General features: G+C 37.5%; 1 pseudogene across 1 annotated transcript in view; it reads left to right on the top strand.

The window, feature by feature from the left end:
- LOC114256890 (putative threonine aspartase) overlaps positions 1 to 18,365 on the top strand; it is a 39,802-nt pseudogene that overhangs the window by 4,381 nt on the left and 17,056 nt on the right. Inside the window, exons 4-7 of the transcript XR_014360220.1 lie at positions 1,161 to 1,238; positions 2,027 to 2,225; positions 15,992 to 16,042; positions 18,127 to 18,257. The product of XR_014360220.1 is annotated as a putative threonine aspartase (transcript). The remainder of the gene's footprint in view (positions 1 to 1,160; positions 1,239 to 2,026; positions 2,226 to 15,991; positions 16,043 to 18,126; positions 18,258 to 18,365) is intronic.

The raw sequence follows: 18,365 nt of genomic DNA, 5'->3' as shown, positions 1-18,365 counted from the left end.
CGTGCGGCCCCACCCTGCACGTGCGGCTAGGGCCTCGCACGTGCGGCCCTGGCCCAGCAGCCCATAATTTTCTGGTTTGACTCCTAGGCACTCTAGACTTAACCGTGCGTCCTCCGAAACAAGTGAAATCAATCACTGAAAGGACAAGAACAAGGTTTTGTTTGAGAACCAAAATTTCTGGACACTACAACCCAATGAGAAATAAAAGAGAACGGAGCGAATAACTATTCCCGGCCATCACACATAATGCTTGCATGTTTTAACAAGTTTTCCCTCAAGGTTGGGACAAGGCTTATTGCTTGTGACATGTGGATGATTTTCATGAAATCCACTTCTTTGGAGGCAACTTACAAGGTAACAATTTTATCTTCTCTCTTCAGTTTGGTTATTCCCTTCCTTTTTTGGTATTTGCCATGTGACACTAACTTGTTATTGAAGGTTTGATTCCCTGTAGTGATGTCTTATGTTGTGTTATATTAGTTCATTTTTTATTTTGCTGACTAGTTTTTGGTACACTATTGGGGCTAAACGAAGGGCTTGGATGTTGCTTGAATGGGGAGGAAATGACCATGAGATATATGAATCAAAGCGAACCATGGGGCACACAGGTCTGCTCTATATTTCAGCTTATTTTTGCAGTTCAATACACCATGGAGTTCTCTATTGCCATAGCATCTAGAGAACCAAATGCATTGTTAATATGGTGCCATTTGCAAAGAAATCTAAAATCTTCAATCAAGTCATTCTTTTTGTTTTCAACAGCATCCACATGCATATAATTCATTTGTTAAAGTTGGATAATTACCAAAGAAAATGGATCCATCAACAAAAGAAATAAAATTGATGATATTTTCTTAAAATGTTATGAATGATTTTGTATATAAAACAGACTGTACTGGTTTTAAATGCTATGGAAAACAAAATGGATTAAATATTGCAAGTTGAGACGGAACAGTTTCATTTTCATACCCAAATGCTTTTTAAATGGATATCTATGTCAATGTTTCTCTTTTGCCATTGGGTCCTTCATAATTACCACGGCCTCATCTTCGTTAGCACCCATTTTGGCCAACCCATCAGCACTCTTGTTTCCTTTTTCTCAAAACATGTTGCACTATGTAACTGCATTTGCTGATGAGAAACTTTGCATCTGCTACCAGGCTCTTCATTGGGAAAGTTATCACAAATTTCACTTTCAGCAATTCAATGGCCTCGGTGGAGCTAGTATTGATGATGAGGTCTTTGTATCCCTTCTCAAAAACAATTGTTAAGCCTCTGTAAATTGCTCATAGTTCTGCTTCAAGACTTGTACGCATATCCAGCTTACCGAAGAATCCACAAAGCCAAATACCCTTCTCATCTCGGATTAAGCCACCAAACCCGCCTTGATTGCATTTTACACAAAATAAAAGTAATTGATTTTTTCAATTGAAACACACACAAATAAATAAATAAAAATAAATGACATATATTGATTGCATGAATCACCTTTTCTCACAATATTAGTAAGCACCAAACTAGGCATGAACAAAATTATAAGGGAGCAACTAGGGTGGATTTGGGCTATTGTTTAGGCTTATTCTGAATTGTTGGGTTTTTATTTGGTATAAGATTTGGATTAGAGTGTTGTTTGGCCGATGAAATCCATCATAGGCTCTATTTTGGTTATTTAAATTATTTATTTTGTAGTAGCCTTTGTGTATATCATCTATAAAAAAAAAAAAAACAATCTACTAATGTAACATATTAAATTCTATGACCAAAAAAATAAACGGCAGTTGTATTTTTAAATATAAATCATCTATTACTTTTGGTGACAAGCAAATTATTTAGTTAATTTATTATTATTTTTTTTGATAAATGATATACGGAAAAAAAAAATTATAAAAGGAAGAGTTGCGTAATTGACTGGTTTGTGGTGGGTCCCATAATCACTTTGGCAATAGTGATATGTTTTCTTCTTGCTAACAACACACTACTAAAACACTCTTTCGCAACCTTCAGCGCCTGGCGGTATTTAAATCAGAATTCAGCCCTCCACGCCTCTTGAAAAACGTTCCTCATCAAAATTCCATGGCGGGGAGGAGGAGGATGTCCCTGATCAGAATCCTAGGTTCTTCGTGGCGGTGCACGTCGGCGTGGGATTTCACATGCCGCCGAACGAGAAAGCTCTCAGTTCCGCCATGAAACGTGCCTGCCTCGCTGCTGCTTCTGTTCTTCGCAAGGTATTTCCTTCGGATCTCCTCTCTTTCCCTCTGTTTGGTTACCAAGAATCTTGAGGAAAATAAAGGAAAAGGAAATTTAAACTAGAATATCTTGAATCTATGTATTATGTCGTTTTGTTTGAATTCTGAACATTTTCTAACTATTTTCAGTTGTAAAGGTAGTGTTTGGTTTACTAGAATAGAATATGATCATTTCATCACAATGTCCATTCTCACATTTGGTTTGTTAACAAATGAGGAAAAATGCATTATAAATAGAATCGTTACTCACCATTGTAAGTCTGAATGGTCATTTCACACAGATTATATAGATTGATCATTCCATTTTGTTCTACTAGGTATTTGCATATTGATGGAGGGCCTGCTCTCAGAAGTGTGTTAGCATGAGAGAGAGAGAGAGAGAGAGAGAGAGAGAGAGAGAGAGTCTTCATGTTTGGATGGCCCTTTTAAAGTTTATTAGTAGGGATTACCATTATTCATTTTTTTTTTTTTTTCAAGTTGTATGCCATTTTCTGCACTTCCTAGATGTATCATAGAAGTAGAGCCCTTGTTATTCTGGAGCCTGAACTCTGAATATGACTGAAATTTTGTTTTGGATATTATGGTGAGATGGTATAATTTGATCTATGCTTTGGAAAACACAAGACAATGCAGGCTTGGACAAGGATGGTGACCATTGTCGGACATGAAAAATCTTTTGAACATTAACAGTCTTGAATGTGGAAAATTATAGATCACGTGCTTTTGGAATCCAAGGATATGACTAAGAGAAACAATAGCTCAACAACATGGTTTGGCAGTAGGCCTAGATTCATGGTGAAACGAGCAAAATGATGATTTAGGATGAATCATGAATTACAACATAGAAAACTGTTTTCTTGGTAACCTGGTGAAACCCACTGATATTTCTCATTTGTAATGCGGCCTGCCTTCACTTCTATCATTGCATCTCTTACCAATTCATGATGGCATTGTTAAAAAATGTCTCCAATTTGCAAGCCTTGGGAGTTCTTTTTAAGTCGTTTAGAAAGAGAAGCCTTGAAGTTTTTAGAAGAGACTCTTGAAAACACCTTATCATACAAAAGGCTAAGTTGTTTTGCTTCTTCCTTGTTACCTCTTTCCATGCGTTGTGTACTTGATAACCCTCAAAGGTGGCCTTAACAGATAAATTGTTGCCTGTATCTAGAGGGAGAAACACTGGTGGAGATGTTGATAACATAGAAGAAGAATATTGTGTATTGATTATCGAATTAATCAACCGAAAGGGCTGAGTACAAATATATAATCTAAATAGAATAAAATCCTAATAACCTAAACTACCTGTAGTGAATAATATAAAATACTAATTCACACCCCCCCTCAAATTGAGGACGTGAATGCAGAAAGTATCGAAAGTTTGCCAAGAAGAAAATGAAAACGAAAACGATAAACAGTGTGAGTCTTCGTAAAGAAATCAGCCTACTGAAAAAAGGAGGGAACAAAAGGAAGAGTAATAGTGTCGGCCTGAAGATGCTGTCCGACAAAATGACAATCTATTTCAATATGCTTTGTCCGTTCATGGAAGATGGAATTATGGGCAATCTGGATAGCACTCTGATTGTCATAATACAACGAAGTCGGATCAGAAAGAGAGACACCCATATCGGAAAGAAGCCACCGAAGCCAAACTATCTTGGAAGTAGCATGAGCCATGGCACGATACTCAGCCTCAGCGGTGGAACGAGCAACAACAGACTGTTTCTTACTCTTCCAAGATATGAGAGAATCTCCGAGAAAAACACAAAGATCAGAAGTGGATTTGCGATCAGAGATGTCACCTGCCCAATTAGCATTAGCATAGGCACAAATAATTAAATCCGAGGAGGTAGATAACAGCATATATTGCAACAGAGTAAACGAGGAATAAAAACAAACTGACTGAGAATATGCACAACATAAGAGATGTCTGGACGTGTAACGGTGAGATAAACAAGGCACCCAACCAACTCTCGATACAAAGTAGGATCCTCAAGAGAAATGCCATCAGAAGTAGAAAACTTAGCATGCAACTCAATAAGAGTGTCGACAATTTTGTCATCAATGAGATTGGCACGAGAAAGAATATCACGGGCATATTTAGTTTGAGAGAGAAGATACCCAGTGCGAGAAGTAGCAATCTCAACATCAAGAAAATACCGAAGAGACCCCAAATCTTTCATCTCGAACTCCTGAAACAACTGACGCTTAACTTCCTTAATAGTACTAGAATTAGAGCCAATGATGATCATATCATCCACATATAAGAGAAAGAGAACAAGTCCAATAGAAGTGTGTCAAACAAAGAGAGCACAACCATGATGACTAGGGCGAAAGCCAAGCTGAAGTGTAATAGAGTGACATCGCTTATACCAAGCACGAGGAGACTGCTTGAGACCAGATAGAGCACGACGAAGACGACAAACAACACCGGGAGGGTGAGAGAGACCCAGTGGAGGCCGCATATACACTTCTTTAGCAAGATGCCATTCAGAAAAGCATTTTTGACATCGAGCTAAAACAAAGGCCATTGATGGGCAACAACAACAGAGATAAGAGTGCGAACAGTAGTCATTTTGACGACGGGGGCGAAAGTCTCATCGTAATCAATCCCATACTCTTGAGAAAAGCGTTGGGCAACCAAACGAGCTTTGTACCGTTCCAAAGAACCATCAGAAAGCGTCTTGACCTTATAGACCCATTTACATCCCACAACATTCTTGCCAACAAGTAATGGAATCAAATCCCAAGTCTGAGTATTAGCCAAAGTAGTTAACTCGTCATTTATGGCAACATTCTAATTTGGATCATGACAGGCTTCCTTGTAAGGCTTGGGCTCAAAATAAGTATAAAGACAAGAAAGAAAAGACTGATAGGAAAGGAAAAAATATGTATTACCGAATCCAAGCCGATTTGAAGGATGACGGCTCGCTTTGGAAAGCGATGTGCAGGAGGTGCGAGATCCAAAGAAACAGCTTGAGGGACAGTAGAGCTAGAAGCAGATGAGCTCAGAAGTACTTTGTGGCGCTGATAAACAAGAAGAGGAGCAGGGGAAGTTGGAACTGGAGAGGGAGCTGGAAAAGTAAGGGGGAGTAGTTGGCGAAATATCAGGAGTGCTAGTAAGAGGCAAGGGAGAGACCTCAAGATTAGAAACAAACTCATTTGGAGAAACATCATAAGGAAATGGGTCAATATGAACCAAGTCATCGTTGGTAATAGGGACCCGCGCGGGGGGGGGGGGGGGAGGGTATAGTGTATATTGGAATATGGATCTTCTTAGAGTGTATAAAGCTTGTATAACAGCTTGTTATTCTTTCCTTATTAAAGGTTGTATAGCTGTACTCATTTATGTTGGCTAGAATTAGGTTGTTTCCTTATTTAGATTCTTAGAAGTCAACTTATTGTACTTTATTTATAGCCTTGTACAGATTATGTTTGAGACATACGAGAAGAATTATTCTCTTCCAAAGCTTCATGGTATCATAGCAGGTTTAGAAACCCTAACCCTGGCATCCTCTTAACCTAGCCTTCATTGCTAGGATTATTCAGCCTTTATAGTTAATTCACTGTGGCCTTCATTGCCATTCAAAATTTCTGTTATATTCCTCTGATTGTTGCTGCTTTTTGCCATCTCGGATTCAAGTGAATAGTTGGTTCCTTCTACAACCTGTTTCTGTGTCCTCTTCAGATCAATTTTTTGTCTTGCTGCCCATTGATTCCTTCATTGAATCATGTTTGAGGTCACAGATGCATCTTCTTTAGACCCAAAAGCCCTTTCAACATCTGAAAGTTTGAGCCTCCAGATTGCTTCAACAAAACTGAATGGGACTAATTACCTTGAATGGTCACAATCAGCAATGTTGACAATCAAAGGCAGAGGGAAGTTAGAATATCTCACAGATCCTCCACCAAAGCCAACCGATCCCAATTTCAAGACTTGGGATATGGAGAATTCCATGATTATGTCATGGCTACTCCACTCTATTCAACCAGAAATTGGGAAGACTTACATGCTCCTTAAAACAGCCAAGGACATTTGGGAAGCTACCGCACAAACTTACTCTAATGTAGGTATGAAAGCTCATATCTATGAACTGAAAACGAAGATTCACAACACAAAACAAGGATCTTTCAGTGTCACTGAATACTACAATACCATCAAGAGCCTTTGGTTGGAACTAGACCATTATCAAAGGATTGAGATGGTGGTGTGCATCACGGACACTGCGAAGCTGCATTAAGCACTTAAAGAAGAAAGAATATTTGATTTCCTTGCGGGGTTAAATGGTGAATTTGATCAGATTTGAGGCAGAATTTTGGACAGGGAGAATTTGTTATCCCTGAATGAGGTTTTCTCAATTGTTCGAGGAGAAGCAAGTAGGCAGGTGGTGATGCTGGATAAGCCTACCAGTGAGAATTCGGCCTTGGCTGCATCAAAAGTTGCTCGGGGAAGGAATGAAGGAAAGAAAAATTTGGATAGAGAGAAGATGTGGTGTGATTACTGTCACAAACCATGCCACACCAGGGAGATGTGCTGGAAACTGCATGGAAAACCACAAGGCTTGAAGGGAATTGACAGCAAAGGAGGAAGTCAGGCAGAAAAATGAGGTCAAGCTCATCAAACTGTGGCTGTAGATGACTATAAGGAAGCTATGGGGTTCGGCAAAAGTGAGGTTGAAAGGCTGAAAAAGTTGCTAAATCAGGTTGATAATCAAACCACAAACTTGACTCCACTTTCAGGTTCTTGCTCCATGGTCCAATCAGGTAATAGCTTTGCCTTAATCACCTCCAAGAGTGTCAATTCTAATATCTGGATAGTTGATTCTGGTGCATCAGATCACATGACCAGCACCTTCAATCATTTTTCAGCATATATCCCATGTTTAAGAAAACAAAAAATCAGAGTCGCCCATGGTTCCTTGTCCCCTATTGCCAGAAAAGGAAATGTCCAAATATCACCCACTTTGTGCCTAAAATCAGTCCTCTATGTTCCAAATTTATCCTATAATTTGCTGTCTGTAGGAAAACTCACTGACGATTTAAAATGTTCAGTTTTATTTACTTCTTCTAGTTGCAATTTTCAGGATCCTGCTACAGGGAAGATGATTAGGCATGCTGAATTGAAGGACGGCTTATACTTCTCGGAAGCAGATTTGGTGAAAAAGAGTCAAGAGTCTCAAGGCTTGGTCTCTACTACATTTCAACAAAAAGATGATCAAGTTTGGCTCTGGCATAGACGGTTAGGACACCCTTCTTTTCCTTTGTTGGAAAAAATGTTTCCTTCCTTGTTTACAAATAATAAAGTGGGGAAATTTCATTGTGAAATTTGTGAATTGGCCAAACATCATCGTGTATCCTTTCCTTTGAAAACTCCACAAATGTTATCTCCATTTAGTTTAATGCATTCGGATGTTTGGGGTCCTTCCCGTATACCAAATATTTTTGGTTCTCAGTGGTTTGTCTCATTTATAAATGATTACACTCGTACTACTTGGGGTCTATCTTATGAAGTCCAAATCGGAAATTTCCACTCTTTTTCCTCTGTTCCACAAATTCATTAGCACTCAGTTGGGGACAAAAATACACACAATTAGATCTGATAATGGCAAGGAATACTTCAATCAAGATCTCATTACTTATTTTGCAAATGAGGGCATCCTACATCACTCATCTTGTGTTGACACACCCCAACAAAATGGAGTTGCAGAAAGAAAGAACCGACATCTTCTTAAAGTTGCTAGGTCCCTTCTTTTCCAAACGAAAGTTCCTAAAACCTATTGGGGATAAGCAGCACTCACTGCTGTATGCTTGATAAACCGAATGTCGTCAAGAGTTCTTCAGTTTCAATCTCCCGTGAGTACACTCTCATCCTTGTTTCCAAATTTCCAAGGGGTTGGGTCCATATCTCCAAAACTATTCGGATGTACTTGCTATGTGCATGTTCATAGTCATTTACAGAGTAAACTTGATCCTAGGGCTATCAAATGTGTATTCTTGGGGTACTCTCCTACTCAAAAGGGCTATAAGTGTTATCACCCTGCAACAAAAAGGAAATACACCACTTTGGATGTTACCTTTGTAGAACATCAACCTTACTTTGGGGACACCTATCTTCAGGGGGAGAGTTTAGGAGAAGATAGCTGGTTAGAGGTTGATCATTCCTTGTCTATTCCGAGTGTGGTATCTAGTCCCATACCAAGTGCTAGTTCTGATTTGCTTTCTTCGTCTAATCCAGATATTCCTCCTACTTCAAATATGTCTTCTCCTAAACTGAATGTGAGTCTCGAATAGCATCTATTGAGCACTATAGAGTCTCCAGAGACCAAGGATGAGAGACTCAAGACACCTATCACCAAGGTATATTCCAGAAGGAAAAAGCCCGAAATCAGCTCACATGATCTAAGCATTGATCCTGAAATAGGTAATGAAATTGAAACTCAGTTTTTTGATTCTCATGAAGACTTGGAATTGCCTATTGCCATTAGGAAAGGTGTTAGAACTTGCACTCGTCACCCTATATCTCAATTTGTTTCCTTTCAGCATCTCTCACCTCAATATTAAGCTTTTGTCACCCAAATGTCTTCCCATGAAGTTCCCAATAGTGTCCAAGAAGCTATTAAATTGAAACCATGGAGGGAAGCCGTGAATGAGGAGATGAGAGCGTTGGAGAAAAATCAAACCTAGGAGATAGTAGAATTGCCAAAAGGAAAAAAAACTGTGGGGTGCAAATGGATTTTCACCATCAAGTACAAAGCTGATGGAACATGGGAAAGGTACAAGGCCCGATTAGTGGTCAAAGGGTATACCCAGACATATGGGATTGATTATCAGGAGACTTTTGCACTAGTGGCCAAGATGAACACTATCCGGATCATTCTCTCATTGGCAACAAACTTTGATTGGCCACTACTGCAATTTGATGTAAGGAATGCTTTCCTCCACAGAGACCTAGATGAAGAAGTATTTATGGATATCCCAACCGGGTGTGGAAAACAGACATGGTCAAACAAGGTGTGCAAGCTTATAAAGTCTTTATATGAACTTAAACAATCTCCTTGGGCTTCGTTTGGAAGATTCATGAGAGCTATGGTGAAAAGAGACTATCGTCAAAGTCAAAGTGATCATACTTTGTTCATTAAACATTCACATCAAGGGAAGATTACTGCATTGATTGTTTATGTTGATGACGTTGTGGTCTCTGGAGATGATCAAGAAGAGATTATAGGATTGAAAGCCTACTTGGCTAGGGAATTTGAGATTAAAGATTTTAGTAAACTTCAGTATTTTTTGGGAATTGAGGTAGTAAGATCAAAACAAGGGCTGGTGATTTCTCAAAGGAAGTATCTATGAAGCACGGATACTTCAAAAAGGGTGACGTATCCGTATCGGATACTTATCGGATACCGATACTCCTCGGATACTCGCGAATACGTATCGAATACTTCTTAAAAGTATCGGATACTTTTTAATTAATTTTTTATTAATTTTGAAGTATCGGATACTTAATTTTGAAGTATCGGATACTTGAAGTTACATATTACTTATAAGTTATAATATTTTGTTTAGTTCTTTCATAAGAGGAGTATAGTGAGAGCTAAAGTAATAGAATTTGTCAAATTGATGTATCATTGTTGTCTCTCTCACTTCTCTCTCGCTTTCTCACTCTCTCACGTTTCTTCTCTCTGCTCTCATTCTTTTTTTGGTGTTGGCATGTAAGGATGATGTTTAATTTGCATTTACATTTGCATTTGCTTTTGCTTTTAGTTTTGGATGTTTTATGAATGTTTGAGCACTTTTAGGTTAATAGGAATCCCTCTCTTTATTTATTAATTTATTTTAAGTTTTATTTTCATGCACATTACATTATTAAAATCATAAATAAATAAATAAAAAATTGTGAATGTATCCCCGCTGTACCCGTATCATACTTTTTCAAATTTTGACATATCGCCATATCCACATCCCCATATCACCATATTCGTATCCATGCTTCCTATGCTATCATTGATGACTTAAAAAAGTATATTTGCTGAAATTTTTATTTAAGAATGGTTTTTTGGCTTTGGCTTTAGCTTTAGCTAAAGTCTTGTGATATTCACTGATGAAGGGGAACAAGTTGAAGCTATTGACCTTGAAGACTCTTAGTTTTGTAGGAATCTTTCTTCTTTATGAAGTTGTTTTTTGCTTTAAGTTTTATTTTTATGCATACTGCATTACTAAAAATTGTTAAAATAATATTTTTTACAAACGTATCCCCGCCGTATCCGTATCCTAGTTTTTCAAATTTTGTCGTATCGCCGTATCGTATCGTATTCGTATCCGTATCCGTATCTGTATCTGTATCCGTATCCGTGCTTCCTAGGGAAGTATATACAAGACTTACTTAAGGAAACTGGCATGCTTGGATGTAAATTAGCGGAGACTCCTATTGAGCAGAATCACAGATTGGGAGCGGCTAATGAAGATCAACTTGTTGACAGAGGAAACTATCAACGGTTGGTGGGAAAGCTTATTTACCTATCACACACACGACTAGATATTGCATATGCCGTGAGTGGTAAGTCAATTTATGCATGCTCCACTTAAATCTCATTTAGATGCTGTATACCAAATTCTGAGATATTTGAAGGCAGCTCCCGGAAAAGGATTATTGTTCAAGAAAAGTGAAGATTTAAGGTTGGAGGCCTACACAGATGTAGACTGGACAGGTTCTATCGTGGATAGACAATCTACTTCTGGCTATTGTACCCTTTTAGGTGGAAATCTTATTACTTGGAGAAGCAAAAAACAATATATGGTGTCCCATTCTAGTGTAGAAGCAGAGTTTAAAGCCATGGCACAAGGCATATGTGAACTTCTTTGGGTAAACATGATCCTTAAAGATCTTAAGATTGTGTTTCAGGAACCTATGGTGCTTTATTGTGACGAACAAGGCAGCCATTAGCATAGCACACAACCCAGTTCAGCATGACCAAACCAAGCATGTAGAGGTGGATGGACACTTCATAAAAGAGAAGATTGATAGTGGTCAAGTGAGAACTCCACATGTATCATCCACCAATCAACTGGCTGATATTCTCACTAAAGGACTACCTAGCCTAAGTTTTCAGCGAATCACGAGCAAGCTGGGAATGCATGATATCTACACACCAGCTTGAGGGGGAGTGTTGGAATATGGATCTTCTTAGGGTGTATAAAGCCTGTATAACAACCTGTTATTCTTTCCTTATTAAAGGTTGTATAGCTGTACTCATTTATGTTGGCTAGAATTAGGTTGTTTCCTTATTTAGATTCTTAGAAGTCAACTTCTTGTACTTTATTTATAGCCCTATATAGATTATGTTTGAGACATATGAGAAGAATTATTCTCTTCCAAATGTTCTGTGTAATAGGGTAGTTTTTCTAAAAAGATGACATGCCTAGACACATATAGCTTTTTCATGGCAGGATCATAGCGCCGATAACCTTTCTGATTAATGCCACACCCTAAAAAGACACATAGGACACAACGAGAACTAAGCTCAAAGCGCTCCTGTTTAGGAAGGAGCGCAGAGCATGTAGAACCGAAAACACGAAGAAGTAAAGAATTAGGAGTAACACCAAGAAGATGCTTATACGGAGAAGAACTTGAGAGAAGAGGAGTAGTCATCCGATTGAGAAGATTTGTAGTAGTGAGCACAGCTTCTCCCCAAAAGACAGACAGGACAAAATATGAGAGCCGCAAAGAGTGAGCTGTATCAAGGAGATGACGATGTTTGCGCTCAGCTCGACCATTTTTGGCAGGAGTGTCAGAACATGAAGACTGATGAATAGTGCCATGAGTAGCTAAAAACTCCTCAAACTCAGACAAGTAATACTCACCCGCCAAATCAGAATAGAGAACTTTAATGATGGTGGAAAACTGAGGGCGAATCATGAAGTGAAAATTGGAATATAGTTGTAAAAATTAGATTTTCGGGTCATCAAATAAACCCAAGTAAATCAACTATAATCATCCACAAAAGACACATGATATTGCGAACCACCCTTGGTAACTATAGGGGAAGGACCCCAAACATTAGTATGACCAATTGAAAAGGAAAAGATGAAATAAAACTACTTTTATTCAATGGAAGAGCAGACATTCTAGTTAGTTTACAACCACGATAGTCCGAAACATAGTTGTCAAATCGGGATTCGTATCGTGAATCGAAATGGCCTCGTGCCGAATCGCGAATCGAATCGTGAATCGTAAAGATTCGGTCACTTTTTCTAAATTACTTAAAAACATATATTTACACATTTAGATGTTAAGTATATCTTATGAATATAAAATATTTATACTTAAATCAACAAAAATGTTATTTTGAATGATAATCACGTAATTTAATAGGTAAGAAGTTAACAAAGGTTCATATGTAAAATCATTATCTTACCTTTTTTTTATTTTTTAGATATTTTTTATCAACCATTCTTAATAAAAATAATAACCAAATAGACAAACTATTAATTTCTAAAGTAACAATAGTTTACAACGATATTGATATTTGGACAATAAGCATATATACTTTTCTAAGTAAGAGTGAACAAATAATAAAAAAGAATTATTTAGGATATTTTATTTTAAAGCCTAAAACATTTTAAAAAGTATAACTGACCTCACACATGTAATATTCAATTTAATAAAATAGTAATTGATAATTCATAATGTAACTTTAATCTTAAATATCTTTAGAAGATATATTACAATTTTTTGAAGGGGAAAAAAATGAGAAGAAAAGTTAAAAATATGTTAGGTCTGACTGAATCTGATTGAATCTTATAAAAACTCCATGATCACTAAAAAACAACAAATCATATATATATGTTGGTTATTTTGGTATTAAATGTTATTAGAAATTGTATTATGTCATTTTCACTAAAAAGATGGAAAAAATGAGTCGAAAACAATAATTTCAAAAATTGCATGAATCATAAAAAGTGAATCGAATCGTGAATCGATTGTGAATCGTGTGATTCACTAGAGATTCACTTCCAAAATAGATTCATTCATACATTCGTATCGATTTTGCAAAAATTACGTATCGAATCGTGAATCGAATCACGAATCGTAAGATTCTGATAACAGAGGTCCAAAATATCATCAATGGGAAAATTGCCTAAATGTCCAGACCGAACTAACATTCTTAAACGGTCACTTGACAGATGACCTAACCTAGAATGCCAAATACAAAATAAAGAAGACTTATTGTTTAAAATAAAGGAAGACAATGCAGTAGAAGACACGTCTAGAGGAACATGCAAGCTGTCCAAGATATATAGTTCTCCAACTCTACGCCCGATCCCAATCTGTCTCTTGGATACCCAATCCTGCACAACACAATGAGAAAAAGAGAAAACATTATCAAATCCAGAATCAGATAATTTTGATTACAAAGATGGATATGCAGATAGGCTACTCCAACATATCCGCGAGGGAGTGTTACCCCTTAGCATCTACAACATATGTACAAGGAACCCCACCGCATCTACGTCAGGGCCGAAGCTTAGGCCCCCCACGTACTCCAGGCGCTAAAGAGTATGTTTAACCCCAACAAGGGGTTATGGAGACTCAAACTCAAGCCTTGAGCGAGGGATTCTAAGGTGTTATCTACTGAACCAACCCCCTGTTGGTAGAATCAGATAATTGACTAACAGAAATAAGACTGAGTGAGAGGTGAGGCACATAAAATACAGGAGAAAGAGACAAACGAGAAGAGGAAATAGAGCCAATAGTGTACAAGCATAGAAGAAGGGGAGAGATGCAACAGGGGTCATATGATGTGAACAATCAGAATAAAAAATCCACGAAGTGTGGATATTACTTGAAGAAGATAAACCAGACAAACCTAACTGAGTGGTAGTCATAACGAAGGCTTGGGACGAAAGATTTGGATTGGCCACCATGAAAGATTGCTCAAACATAGACTACATATTAGAAGACGGACCATTCTTAGAAATTGGTGCAGAAAAGGCGGCAGATGAGTGAGATCTTGAAGATTTCGGCTTAGAGGACAGTGGACTAGACGAATGACCCTTGGGCTGCAAAAGTTTAGGACAAGCATGTTTCCAATAGCCTTTCTGATGACGGAAGCTGCATTCATCCATGGAAACCCGAGGTTTAGGCTTACCGGTAACCTGAAATAAAGAAGATGGTGGGGTAGGCTAGAGCGGAAGAGTGGCAAAAACTGTCTGGGAAGCAGGAGCACCATGAGCCACCTTGAATCGAGTTTCTTCCACAATAAGCTCACGGACAACACTATCCATAAAAGGCAAGGGGGACCGATGAAGAATAGCTCTCCGAAGTGTCTCAAATTGATCACAGAGTGCCATAAGAAATTGAATAAGACGTTGCTTCTCCCGATACTTAGTATAACTGTCAAGTAATAGCAAATCTGATGGTTCCGTTAAAGCAAGCTAATCCCAATAAGTAGTCATCTCATTGTAGAACTCCTAAATGGACTTATCTTTCTGACTAGTGCTGCGAATAGACATCTCAAGTTCATACTGTTTTGCAAAATTAGGCTCAAGGTACATAGTTTTCAAATAGTCCAAAACTTGTTTAGAAATAGAATACTTGGAAAAATTCATGCCAATGGTAGTTTGAATTGAATTATGAAACCGAGTAAGAATTTGAGCATTTTCCTTATCCCATTTAGCAACATCAGTCTTAATTTCTTTCGATTCTGTAGGTCTAATAGTCACACAAATAACATAGTTCCACATGCCTTTACCTATTATAAAAATTTTCATTATATGAGACCAATAAGAGTAATTGGTACCATCCAACTTAGTGGTGATACCTTGCAGTTTATCATCAGTTATATTGCTATAATTAAATAGCACAATAAAATCAAAGTAGATTGAAAAAAAACCACTAAGAGAGAGAACCACAAATATAATAACCACTAAGAGAGAGAACCAATCACCCACAAATATCAATAAGAGAGAACCAAGTCAAAGAAGAGAGAGAGAGAGAGTGAACCCGAAACCAGAAGCAAAGAGAAACCGAGGCTAAGAGATTGAGCCAAAAGTCGAATTCGAAGTCAATTTCAGAGTTTGGAGCGAAATCGAGTGGCAAGGTCAAACCTTACTTTGATCGCATGAACCAAAGGGAGAGACAGAGAGATCATCAACCAGATTCACATAGGGGAATCGATCGAACCAGATAGAGAGAGCTTCGATCGAACCAGATGAACCAGTTGAGGGGTCAAAACAGGTTAAAGAGCATTCGGCTATGTGAGACACGCAACCTAGGTTTCTGACTGAAGCAGAGACCAGAACTAGCTACCAGGAGGAGTAAAGTGCTTCGAAGTGTGAAGAAGAAAATAGAGAACCCCAGCAAAGCCTTGCAAAGAGAGAGAAAGGGCTATGACGGCCTTGCGAAGAGAGAAAAGGGACTACGATGGTTGATGATGGCCTGCGACAGGTATTCTAGCGTCTGGGTTGTGGCTCTAATACCATGATAACAGAGAAGAAGAATATTGTATAGTGACTACTGAATTAATCAACCAAAAGGGCTGAGTACAAATATATAATCTAAATAGAATAAAACCCTAATAACCTAAATGACTAAACTATCCTTAATGAATAATATAAAATACTAATTCACAGTTGTTATATCAATTCTAATACCAAATATAAAGAATATTAAAGTTAGTTATGTGGTTGTTTTGTGATTTTGTTTTTGAACACACACCCTTTAATGCACTTGTTTGTTTGCTATGTTTTAGGGTCCTGGTGGGTGTATAGATGTTGTTTCAGCTGCAATACAAGTCTTGGAGGTATGCTGCTTGTTTCTTTGTGTGTGTGTGTGTGTGTGTGAGAGAGAGAGAGAGAGAGAGAGAGAGAGAGCCTGTGTATAATAGATTCTGCGTGTTTATGTTGCCATGCTGTACTTTATTTAAGGCATTAAAGATTTACTTTGTGTTGGATGTTGATTGTCTTGAGTAAGTTAGAAATTTGGAGCATGCAAATAATCGTTAGTGGTGGAAAATAGAACTTTTCATTCTAAATGAACTAGAAGGATGTCATGCACTATGGGCATGAACTTATCTCATCGTATGATTTTTGAAATTTATTTTTTAATGAATTATTGCAACTGTCTTCATTGATTTATATTTTTAAAAATTCTTACACAAATGAATTAATCAATTCCCTTTGTACTTTTTTGGAAATAAAAAAAATATAACATGTCTTTGGAAGTAGGCTTTACCGAATGGGATGTTGCTTTAATATAACAATATAGATTAGAATAAGGGTTAAGAGGATTTTCTGGATGCTGCTCAGCAATTTCCATATTGCTAGATTTGCTTTACAATGCAGGCGCAGGTTCACTAAAAGAAATTTTTTAAAATCACTCAAATTTTGAAGCTAGAAAAAATTATGGATCTTAATGAACCTTTAAACTTAAGAGACTTTGAAAAACAAAAGCTACTCTATATTTATTTTCAAAGCAACTTTTAATTTGAAAAAAATAAATTAGTTTCTCTTCATCAACCACAACCCCAGGCTATGCCTCGTAACTACATTGTGCTTGGCAATGGTTCATCTGCACATCAATGATCCTTACTGTTTTTTTACTTCAAGAACAATCCACCCTTAGAAAACAATAAAAGGAAAGCACAAATTAGAACAAAAATTGACTTGATTTTCCTATCTTGGCTATTTGTTTTCCACGATCTTTTGTCTATGTCCAAATCAATAGAGGATGATATGTTGCTGTAGGGTTGCTTCTGAATCTCTGTTGGAATTATATGCCTCTAAGGTCCTTTTCTTCCTCTTCCTTTTCAAAGTATTGTATTTAGACTTCAGAGTTGTCTTATAGTGATTATTTATTGTTGTATTATCTTGTCTGCTAGACAAAAATGTTTACCCAAGTCATCCTGAGCTTAGCATGAATCAAGATTGCTGCTTCATTAATGCTGCTGTCCCTGTTAGAATCTCTTATTGCTACTATATTGGTGACTTAACGCAGTCAACAAGTAGTTGTGTGGACTTGATATTAAAATTGAATGGCCCCTAGAGCTCACATGAAGATTGCATAATGAAGGCTCATCATAATACCACTTTGATTGGCAGATAACAGCTGAGCAACCATGATCAAGATGACATACTAGAAATAAGATTTGATTTTGGAAGCAGCCTATAACTGAGACATTTCTTATTTGATGAGATGCATAGAGCCCAAAATACTTTATACATTTTTTGGTGGGGAGAGTGGGTTGGGTTTGTGGATGGGACTTTTAAATGCTCTACTTGTGCAACAACGCAACCAAGCCAATCTTCTGCATGTCACTTGCTTGGAAACTAATCTGTTTTAAAGCTACAAAGCTGAAAAGTAATAGTAGTGGGTGGTACGAAGAGTTCTTTATTTTCTTTTGTATAGGATGCTTACATGCAACTTGGATTACGTGGAAAAAAGTAAGAAATTTTACAACGTGGACTCTAAAGTCATGTCAATAGTTAACTGAAATTCATGGATTGTTCTTTTCTTTAGTATTTTGTGAAATTTTTGGTCTTGTATATGGTAGATGGAATTACACATTTGAAACTACAAGATAGTTCAATGACATTTTAGCTGTGCAATAATTGGTTTGGATGAACATAAGCTAGTGGTACATGGGCTGTCTGGGATCGTTGGATTGGTTCAAACTTAAGGGGACCAATACAATGCCCTAGGGGGATGGTTGGGCTTTGATGTTGTAGGGTTGTTGGGTGTGTTAGATATGGCCCTAGAACATTCCTCCTATCTGTTTGATGTGGAAAGAGCCATTTCATGCAGTGGAAATTTTTTGATAGTGTTTCTCTTCTGAATTCTGTCTAGCTATTGTGAATTTCATTATTGATGAAGTTTGTTTCTTTAAAGGATGATCCAAGCACAAATGCTGGGTGTGGCTAAATTTGACTGAAGATGGTCATGTGGAATGTGATGCCAGTATCATGGATGGTGATTCTGGGGCATTTCGGGCTGTTGGAGTGGTGCCAGGTATTCCTGAAGTATAATTAATGGAAACCATACTCTAAATAAGTAAATAAGTTTTTATGTTGTGAGCTGCAATTTCTTCTATTCTTTGTCTTTGATAATGTTATGGAGCTTTCATTTTC

This window comes from Camellia sinensis, chromosome 2, assembly GCF_055761805.1.
Source record: "Camellia sinensis isolate YWXY chromosome 2, ASM5576180v1, whole genome shotgun sequence".
NCBI classification, from domain to species: Eukaryota; Viridiplantae; Streptophyta; class Magnoliopsida; order Ericales; family Theaceae; genus Camellia; species Camellia sinensis.
The sequence above is the reverse complement of the archived record's forward strand: the minus strand, read 5'-3'. Positions and strand labels throughout refer to the sequence as shown.